Consider the following 11,360-nt stretch of genomic DNA (forward strand, 5'->3'; position numbering starts at 1 on the left):
CATCTACTTCACATAACAGCTAAAGCAGCAGAAACTGACCCCGGCTGAAGAGCAAAAAAAAATTCTTGGGTATCACTGCATAGTTTTGTTTTGTTTTTTTAAGTCCTTTTTTAATTGCATTGTAGTCAATGGCATAAATAATACAAAACTAGGCAATAACATATATTCCAATTAACTGGACCATCTCCAAGGAAGGGATTTAAAGCTGAAGATGCTTAATGCCAAGGCCTACTGTTTAATTGCAACAATAATTCCAACTAAGTGGCATGCCCTCAAGCAACCTAATAGCAATTGGGCTCACAATTGTTTCTACGCACTGAAAAAATTTCCGAACAGTTCTGTTTATTTTTTGTCTTAACACTTGCCTACCCTCTGCTTTCTACATATACTGCAACTCCAATATGACTTACTGTTGCATGCTAGGCTGCTCCTTTCCAGTCAGGTAATTACATAGGCCCATCATACTGACAACCCACACCTCCAACCATGGCACAGGCAGCAGATCCTATAGAGGTGATTGCCACAGTCCCTGGGTCCTTCTAATGTAACTAATCCACGCGCTGAAGTTTCTCCTCCAAGCAGCTAGGTGATACAGATGTAACTGTACATCAGATAAACCACCTCCTTTTCACTCAAAAGGACTTCCTACCAACACTGTCTTTGCAATACTTACATGAAGTGACAAAAAAGATCTTGCAAATCTCTCTAATGAAAAGGAGGAAGGAAAGATGACATCCACAGCAGTAAACAAGTTCCTACAAGCTTTGAGACCTGTTGTGTGCTATGTGGCAGCATATGTGATTCTTGCCCTCAAAATGAGTTTCATTATATATTCATGTCTTGTAACAACTTAAATTGGTTGAATGTTTCAACACCACTGCTGGAACCAAAAAAAACCACTTAAGGACCTATATTTGGACACTGGATTGACACTACCCAGCATGCACAATTAAATTGTGCTTGAAGTTATAAATATCTGAATTCAGCTACAGTTTTGTGTTGTTTCCTGGAATACCCTGTCCTTACAGAAGAGAATCTAAGCAGTTTTAAAATAACTGCTGTATTTTTCTCTAGCTAAGAGAAAAGCACAGCTGTTCCATCAAGCTTCTGCCCACAGCAGATTAACTCCCTAAACGTACACGCAGAGATGGTGCTGCTGGCACTTCACCCTGACCAGCAGTGCTTAGGATCACTATAAGACCACAGTGAACAAAACACACCTGAATGGTACCCAAAGTGTCTATTTAATGCCAAGGATTTCCAGACTGCAGCTTGGACCCACCGTAAGAACTAATGCGAACAAGGAAAAGATAACAGTATGGAGAACTCCAGTGGGTATTTGTGTGCCTTTTCTTAACCTTTCTAGGATACGTGACAATATCTATGCCAGTTAAGGTGCTTGCTGCTAAATCATGCGCCTTGTCCAATTCTCAAAGACACCAGGCAGCCCATGTTGAAAGAAGATTGAGTTCATGGTAGCAGGGAGGAAAAAAGAAGCTTGGAGTGGCACTCCACCTCCATGAGTGTGCGCTGCACTTTTTCAGAACCACACTGTGCACCCAGAGCAGGAAGGTCCACTGTGATACCAGCTAGCTGTACATATGTGTATCTTTCTATATATAAATATCTGTCACTGGTCATTCTTGGAAATAACTAATCAGCATTACAATAATTCATTCCATATGTACCCACATGAAGTTTGAGGAAAATTGAGCTCTTTGTTACAGGGTAAGGTCATACAATGATTGCCAACGTACAAACTGTAGCAACGCACAGATTTACTGCAATGCCATAATAAAAACACCTCCAGAGTATTTCTTAATAGCTCAAAGAAAACACTTTCCCAATAAAATTATTACACACCCCACCTGCCCTATAGCAGGTGCTAAAGATTAGGGGCTATTTTTGCAGAGGAACCCTCACTGAAAGGATCAGAGCCCTCAAGCCCAGTTACAATTACACTTCAAGATGCTGTAATTTTAGTGTCCCTGGAAAACACCCATGGCACTCAGTGTTTCTAAATCCCAAAAGAATCCTATTTTGACAGTTTAGAGAAGAACTTCTGGCAATATTTAAGTGCTATGCATGTTGTAAAAAAAAAATATTTAAGATGCTTCTGCTGTGAATGCCTAACAAGTGATGTAATTGAGGGCTTAACAACAGTTGGAAAGCCTTCCAAACCCACTTGCCTTAAGCTCACTCCATATCTAGTGGTTAAAATGGCGAGTATTCTAGAAAGCGTGACTAGAAGTTTCAGATTATGTAGTGGCAGTTTTCTGATCTTTTTATTCTAGACCCTGAAAGTGAAGGAGCAAGTTCCTCCAAGCCCCTCTTTATCTTCTGGTGTTCAGTTGGCAACGTGAGCTCTTGGTCTCCCCCATGTTTACTCAAACTAGTAACACTGCAGTGGTTTGAAAAAAGAAAGCTTTTAACACTGGCGTTTACTGGGCTCTCAGGAACAAGAAAGATGCAGCAATACTGTTACTTGCCTTCACCCCTGAGCTTTCAGGTGTCTGATAAAGTAATAACCAAAATGTATACAGACCACAACACACTGTAAACTGCCATCAGCTTCTCAGAATTTTAATCCTCACAATTCAGAAGAACTATGGTAGAACTTCTTGGTAGCGCCTTTTTTTTTTTTTTGTATGTTTGGGTGTCAAAACAGACCAAAGCAGAAACATTCTCGACATTTATTTTAGCACACACGTTAGAGTAAATGCATTGCCCCCTGCAGTCCCAGAACCCATCCAGGAAGGCCAAACAAACCACTTTCTAAACAAAGCCCTCCTTCTCTGTATTAACAGAGAAAGATTGAATAGCATCTTTCCACAAGATAACTGCCTCAAGTATACTAACGCACTGTTAACATGCCTGCTGAAAACCAATTTTACTGCCCTGCCTTATTCTGATACAAACAACTAGCCATGTCACCAAGCTATTCCTTCAAGCCCCAGGCAGACCATACACCGAAACTCCAGAGTAGGGCTGACCAGACTACTCAAGCAGTATTCCAAAGGGTTCAGATAAGGAGCTGCAACCATTTCGGTAGACCCTGCTACAAACCCCTATAAGCCTGGGTTCACTTACCTCTGACCTCTCCAAAGTGAGACTTCAATGTTCTTAATTTTTAACTACCTGCATTCCTGTTTTCCTGAGGCTATCTCATTCCTGCACAGCCAGCACAGATAATCCACTTGCTTCAGATTCCAGTAGTTTGTACTTTCAACAGTCCCAGGCCTTTGAAGACCTAGCACCTTTCCATCTCATCTCAGACCTTCATGGCTTTCTGTGCCATAGCGAGGAGCCACAGCTCAAGAAGCAGCCTCAAGGCTGCTGCCACAGCTGGAGCCCTGTCTCCTTCACCAGGAACACTGCTATTTCTTCTGCAGTAAAGGACCATGAACTGGACATTGCATTAACCAGCAAGCCACATCTGCAACACTTGCAAGATGAAATTTATATCTATCAGTCCAGAATGAAAATTTGTTCCTACCTAATATCTCAAGAGCAAGGGAAAAAGCAGCAGCATGACTCCTGACAAGACTGGCTGTTAATGTTAATATTCTGTTCCCCAGTTCTTGTAGCTGAGCTTCTTGCTTCCACAAATAGAACCACTATCTACCAGTCTGGCAAATTTCTAGATAGAGAGGTGACTTCCACTCAGGCCAAGCAATTCTTCCTTAGAGAGCACAACGGACAGAAGCAAATACAAACACAGTGACTGTTACAATAGAGAAGCTGCTCCTGATGCCTTGTTGCAGGTGATACTGGTAAATCTCTATCCACCAGAGAAAAGTGCATTCTGGGAGCAACAGTACTTTCTGAAACTAGACTGCTCACATCCTATGCCTTAGGCCACTGTGTCACATACTGTCAGGGTAGAAGTCTGCAGAGATGTGCTCAAACCAGCTTTTTGTTATTAACCTGATCTGGCATTTCTGAGAGTTTTCTGGAAAAGATAAAATTTGTATCTTTACAGAAGGTAAAATGTTCCTCAGAGCTGCACAGAATTTTTCTTTCTTTGAGTACAACAGTAAAACAAATAAAAGCTGCATCACTATGATAACTTCCAACCTGCCAAGTAGTTATACACTGTACCTTTAAGACTACAACCACTGTTTACTAGAGTTTGCAAAGTTCTTGGCTGTTCAGTTCATAACTTCGCACTATACCTCCAAACCACTTGCAGAGACCAACTTCGAGACTCCACAAAATAAAACAAGTACTTACTGCATTAGGCTATCATTTCATTTTAGACTTCTAAATGCCCAAACTCAAAAGTGCGATGGGACAGTATTTTTATATTCAGGCATGGATTCAAAGATTTAATAAGCCAGCGAAACAGGTTGTACAAGCCAGACATCCTACAGTGACAGAAGGAAATCACAACAGTATCTGTCATTGCTGTGAAAGCAGGAATGCTATTTTTTAATCGAGCATTAAGAAATGCAAAAATTGTCATTTCATGAACCCTTATAGAGCTTACTATTATTCCCAAGCATCAGTTGGGAACAAAGTCAGAAATAACTGCTTGAATGCTGACTTTCAGAAAAAGGGGCAGAGAACAGATACCAATCTGAATCTGACAACCACATGAAAACCTAACAGTCATTTTCTGCAACTCTAAGCTTTACAGTTATATCAGTGTCTTCACTGTACCAGCACACAAAGCCTCTCAAATTGGTCTGACAACATCCATTTTACTTGCTCCTGACTGACAGAATCAGGTGCAGCATAGTCCAGAGGGAATGGATGCTTCTCTATTTTAAGGAGAGTTAATACATTAATATGCTATCAATGCAACTCTGTTTAGCAAAGTGGAAGATTAAACACTGTAGATGGTTATCCAAAGTAGACAGCCATTTTTCTTTTTTTACCAGCCAACCTTTGCTACTTTCTGCAAGTCAAAAAATACTATTCCAGCATGCAAGTTCCTCAAGGAAAGGAATTCATCCATACACAGCTCAGCTTCCTGCTGAGACCCCCTTTATTTGGGAAAGGCAGAGTCCAAAGAAAAGATTATTCAGTTGCAAGATCACACACACTTAACATGAGAACCTCCAAACACTGAGACATACCAGGAATATCCAAACCCAGGCAGTATTACGCTTCACAGTGAGCAGTAGTGGCTATAAATGTGCTGCTGGCTTACAGAGGTTAGTGATGGAGCACCACAAAAAGACTTGTTGAAATATATTAGTCTCATGAAATTCCTGAAATCTAGCAGTTCTAGTCATGCCACCTGGAAGCTCAGACACCACCCAGATGCCACAGCCTGCATAAGGCAATGGAGTATTGACCCAGAAGGTTGTGAGCCTATTTTGAAAAGTCAGGCTTGTTTTTGTAGAAACCTAAAAACTGGACAAATGGGTCAGAGGTTTTCAGATACACACTGGTAGCTATTTCCTAGTAACACGTTCAACAAGAAACACCCTATGCAGATGCATTAAAGAAATGCTTTTGTATCAAGGGTTCAGTCAGTAGAACTGAAGAAATTAACCTGCAAATAGGTACAGGGTATTTCCAGCAAACATTAGAAGATCTGAACATTGTTATTGTTAGTTTTGAAGAATTAAGACAACCAACTTTGTGAACATTGATATCAACCTCTATTCTGTTCCATCAATAGTCAATGGAAGAGTATATTGGTGACAATTCATTGATACATCCCAGTTAAAGTCTGGAAAAGCTATTTTAAAACCAGAGTAAGTGTAGTTGACTATCAAAGCAGTAAAACACAACTGTTTTCTGACAAAATTCAAACAAAGAAACAGAAGATGGGGAAGCAGGGCCAGGGGACCGAGGAGGAAGTGAGACACCGAGCATGCAGGGATGGGGTCAGGAAAGTCAAAGCCCATCTGGAACTGAATTTGGCAAGGCACATGAAGTACAGAAAGACAGTAAGAATGGCTTCTACAGGTGCATCAGGAACTAAGGCAAGAGAAGACTAAGGCAAGGTGTGAGCCTGCTGCTGAATGGAGGCAGAGGACCTGGCAACAAAGGACACAGAAAAGACTTCAGTACTTTGTGCCTTCTTCACTGATAAGATCTGCCTTTAGGAACCCCAGGTCCGGAGACATGGTGTAAGGAAGACTTACTCTCTGTGCAAGTGGATCAGGAAAAGAAACATTTAAACAAACTTAAACCCCCCATGTATCTATCTCACAGAATCTCACACTGAAAGGGACCACTGGAGGCTGACTCGTTCAATGCCCCTGCTCAAGCATTGCCGCCTAGAGTCAGCTGCCCAGAACCATGTTCAGATGGCTCTTGAACGTTTCAAAGAACGAAGGCTCAGTCACCAGCCAGTGCTCAGTCACCCTCACAGCAAAAAAGTGTTTCCAGATATTCAGAGGGAAGGTCCTCTGTTTCAGTTTGTGTCCATGGCCTCTTGTCCTGTCACTGGGCACCACTGAGAAGAGCCTGGCTCTGTCTTCTTTGCACACTCCCTTCAGGTATTTATACACAGTGAGGAGATCCTGCTGAGTCCTCTTTTTCTCTAGGCTGACCAGGCCCAGCTCTCTCAGCCTTTCTCCATATGAGGAAAGTCCCTTAATCATCTTAGTGGCTCTCCACCGGACTCTCCAGTAGCTCCATCCCTCTCTTGTACTGGAGCACCCAGAACTAGACACAGTACTCCAGGTGTGGCCTCACCAGTGCTGAGTGGAGGGAAGCAGTTGAAGCAAGTGAACTTGGAAGCCATTCCCAAATATATGAAGGGCAAGTGATTGGGAATAGTCAGCATGGATTTATGAAGGGGAAGTCATGCCTGACCAACCTTGTAACCTTGATGGGAGAACAGTGGATGCTGTTAATCTCTATGTTAACAAGGCTTTTGACACTGTCTACCAGCACATCCTCATAGACAAGCAGATGAAGTACGAACTAAGTAAGTGGGCAGTGAGGTGGCCTGAAAACTGGCTGCACTGCTGCGTTCAAGAGGTTGGGATGAATGGCATGAAGTACAGCTGGAGGCCAGTCACAGTAGCATACCCCATCCCAGGGATGAATACTAGGACCAACACTGTACACCATCCTCATTGATGACTTGGACAATGGGTTAGAATATACACACAGATTCACAAATTATATAGTTGCAGCCACTAAGACACCGTTCACTTGCTTTACTTAGAAGCAAATCTGCAGAACTAGATCTTTTAAGTCATCCTTGTCAGAAATATTTCAATACAAAAGCTCTTAAACCCAAAAGCTCCTTCTCCCAGCACCTGAAGTTATTATATGACTACATCTATAAACTCTGCCATCAAGTAAAGATAGCCAAGTGGCTCCAAGAATGGCCACAAAGACAATTAATCCAACCCCCCCAGAAGGCCTGGTAGGGGCAGGAAACACCCTGCACTTCATGCTTGCTTGCCACCTTCCCCTCCCTGCAAAGTAACTCACATTCCCTTAAATTATCATCAGAATGGGCACACTGAGCAAGACCCAGCATATGGGAGATATTGGACTGTCAACACAGGTTACATGGAAGTGGAAACCCACGCATCACATCCTCTTCCTACTTCACTAAAACAATACTACATGAAAACTTCGGGCACTGGTGCTATAAAGCATTAAAAACAAAGGAAGATTCTGTGTTTCTGCTAACTACTTGCTAAGAAATACAAGCAGCATTCTCAAGGTAACAGAGTTTTACTAAGCACTGCATAATTCCATTACTGTGTATCATATCCTAAAATATATGCAAATATATAAAACACAAAACCTAACAATTGATCCACATGGAAAAGGTTAGAATCGGACTGTAACAGAGTAGCCCCAGAGATGGACTCGCCTCCATTCAGTGCAGGCTGCTCAGACTCTTAAAAGAAATCAGTGAAAAGCAACATATTAAAACTGAGTCCATCTTCAGCTACAAAAAAAATATTTTGGCCTACATTAAAATACTGGCTGAAAACCGCACTACTGCTCAGGCACTTTCAGGACAGGTCAGCCGATTCTTCCAGAGATACTGGGAAGACATCCAAGAATAAAAGAAAACAGGAAGTAGATACTAATCTGTTACCCTGATACATAACAGCCTTTAACTTTGGGCTCAAAAAGTCCTTGTGAAACGTAAAAGAATTCTCTCAAATTAGAAGTTATATCCTATTTTGACTCTTAATAGGATATTAGCAACTACAGTCTCAGAAACATGCCTTTTGCTTTATATCTGCCTTATGTATTGGATGTGGCCAGCTTCGGAGCATGTAAACACCTGTTCACATGTACTCACTAGAGATAATACTGATCTTAAGCACAGTCATTCACATCTCAGCATGCTTCAGTCCAGGCTAGAAAGACAGGTGGAATCCTCCTGGCAACTGACAGATCTGCTTCTCTAGCCTGGTAACAGATCCCAGAACTGAAATGCAAGACTTCAGCACTAATTCTCCCTCGTTTCAAACAAATAAAAAGTATATAGTAGGCTTGCTGAACAGTATGGGACGTGGTAAAGGACAGCGAGGGATAGATGGAGCAACTGGAATAGTCATTTGGTGGAAGAGATGCAGGCGAGAGCTGATGTAGGGCAGAGTAGCTAAAAACAGAAAAAGGGAGCAAAGAAGGTTACAGCAGAGGAAGTACAAGAGCAGGAATGCAATGTTAGAACACTTTTGGGCACTGAACTTGCCTTTTAATTACTACAGAAACAAGCCTCTTCAAAGTGTAGCTCCAAACACAAGACTAAGGCCAGACAACATTAATGAGGCATTTTTGTGGAACAGCGAAGCACTCCTACTGTACTTTATTAGGATTTCAGAGGTCCTTTCTCATACTTGACACTTATTAGCCTTGGTTAAAACATTATTAGACACCTAAAACCAGGCCTAGGTAGCTGAAGCGTCTCTAATAAGTTAGTGGCAAAGCATGGCCAGAATTTAATAATCCCCTATTTGCTATAAAAAGCTGTACAATCACAGAGGTTCATCAACGTTAGCACAAGTCTAAATCACCTGGAAAAGAGGAAAATTAAACCACTACTGCAAACACCTACGCTGCAAAGAAAACTTTATTAAGCCTATGTTGGTTTCAGGTTAAGGAAAGAATTACAGTATATAAATATTACTGTGATACTGGGAAGAAGCCACTCTACAGAATAATATCAAAAGAGGTTACTAAAATCAGCTGAATGTTTATTTGATGCACTTACAAAAAACACCAAAACCAACAAATTTAGCTAATTGCTGGGAAGCAAGCTGCAAAAGACATTTAGTCTTATAATTAGAATCAAAGAGAAGACATCCTGACAATATTCTGACTTGGTACTTATTCCTAATCTACTAAAAAAAAAAAGTATCTTGAGCATCCGATCAGTCTGACATTCTCCCCCCAGCCATGACCCACTCTTGAATCTAGTTAGATGCTAAATACAAGACTGACTCCTAAATTAAATATCAACTTCTGGTAAGAAATTATTAATTTGAAGGTAACAAAATGCTAAAGGGCAAAATAAAATGGCTATATCCAAGACAACATTCTAAAAAAAAGTATGTATTTCATAATTTCATAATTACTATCACTTATCAGCTTTCTACTTCTGAACTATTATATTAATCACTATAGGATTGCCCCTATCTCCCCCCACCTTCTATTAAAGTTCTCTTAGGCAGGAGTGCTTCTTAATATAAACACCTCAATCATCTTCTAGGGAAGCTAGCTTACTAACTGCCCCACAGGAAACAACTAAAGCTCGCTCTTAGTGATTAACAACTCCCTTGCCTCTCTTGAACCAGCTCCTCTGACACTATTTGACCAGAAAAAATAATAATATTTACTCTTTGCAGAAAAGAAGCTATTCAGCTCTACCACTTTACCAATCTACTTTTGTAATTTCATTTCTTTGCTTGAGTTTAGGTACTCCTGAAGACTCCCAGATTTTTTTTCCAAATTCTCTTCAAAAGAATTAGTGAAAAAATAACTAATGTACTGTTTTTATTTTCATGTTTCTAAACATTTTTAATTTCGAAAATATTAACCTCACTTTATAAAAGTCTAACTTCTAATTCAGAATGAAGCAAGTCACCCTGACTTCAGTTATCAGCATGGATAGACCTAATAGAACAGCCCTGGCCTCCAAAAACACTTGATGCTTAAGCTATGGGCATTGTGATGTGTCCTTTAACAAGCACTGAGCACTCTGACATTCTGGCAGTAAGATCACTCACACTCCCAATACTCTCAAGCTACCTCTTTCTTTCAAAGAGCAACCACTAGAACCCTCATTTGCTGAAAATTACCCAGTGCATCAGTTTAACTGTATAATCAGCACCACTACCACAAAGTATGTAATACTTTAGATACAGAGGACATGTCTAAGCTCAATATATTTATTACAATAAAAATATCATCAAGATCTATGCTTTTCCATTCAGCCAGGCATAATATGCCTTATTTTTAAAGTATGTACCACACTGAATTGGAAGTCTATTTCAAGACTTAGCTGACTTCAACTACACATCAGGCCATCTCTAACTGGGAACAGTAACATAGATACAAACGATTTCAGGGTTTGTGGCATTTCTTTCCCCAACACTCTAAATTTATTTCTAGGCACACCACGCCAAGGATGTATTTTCAACTGTACTTCAACATATACTTCAATCCAGCTTGCTAAGCTTAACTGAAAGTTCTATTAAAGAGCAAGCTAGCATGCTTGAATCTCTACCATATTAAATTACTTAACTGAGCGAAAATATCAGGGAACACCCCCACCTTTGTCCCTATCACGCCTTTGCCCCCCCCCCCCGAGAACTTGTACTCTGCCTTATCCTTTCATACTAGGAATCAGATACTGGACATGCAGAATGCTACAGTAGTTTAGTCACCTACAAAATACTATGGTTATAGTTACCAACTCAAACCAACTGAAAGCAGAAAACACCTGCCAGACATTAAGGTAACTTTGTAGCAATTTTCACAAAACAAAGCTATCACTCGAAGAGACAGGCGTTTACTGCTCAAAGGCAATTTGCTTTCAGCTTTAGCTCCCGATCACACTTATGTTCCAAGGATGAGTCCATCCAAAAGAGCAGACACAAAGCTTGGGAAAAGAGCAGCCTTGAACTTAGCTGCAAGCGACAACTTCCAAAAGGAAGAACTGAGCCTGTCCCAACAGCTAAATATTGCCTTCGGGTAAAAACCTAAATGCCAGTTTAATTCAAAATTTAGGAAGTTGCTAAGAATTAAAGACAAACGTAACGCACCGCCTCTGCTTAAGCAAGTCTAAGCAAGTGCTGCCGGGTAAGAAGGAAGGGCTCACAAGAAGTTCCGTCTCGGCAGCTGCTGTAGTAGCAGTGGGAGGCTGAAACACCTAGGCTGTTTCAGGAGTAACACCCCTGCAGATAAACAGTTTAAAT

General features: G+C 40.9%; 1 protein-coding gene across 3 annotated transcripts in view; it reads right to left on the reverse strand.

Moving 5' to 3' along the window:
* The window catches only part of SETD3 (SET domain containing 3, actin histidine methyltransferase), a 63,726-nt gene that overhangs the window by 51,344 nt on the left and 1,022 nt on the right, over nt 1–11,360 (reverse strand). Inside the window, exon 2 of one of the 3 annotated variants that reach the window (XM_055794088.1) lies at nt 11,208–11,339. The exons of the other annotated variants lie outside the window; for them this stretch is intronic. The gene's annotated coding sequence lies outside the window, so the exon portion shown is untranslated. The remainder of the gene's footprint in view (nt 1–11,207; nt 11,340–11,360) is intronic. 3 annotated transcript variants of the gene reach the window in all.

The sequence above is a fragment of the Falco peregrinus genome, chromosome 1, assembly GCF_023634155.1.
Source record: "Falco peregrinus isolate bFalPer1 chromosome 1, bFalPer1.pri, whole genome shotgun sequence".
NCBI lineage: Eukaryota > Metazoa > Chordata > Aves > Falconiformes > Falconidae > Falco > Falco peregrinus.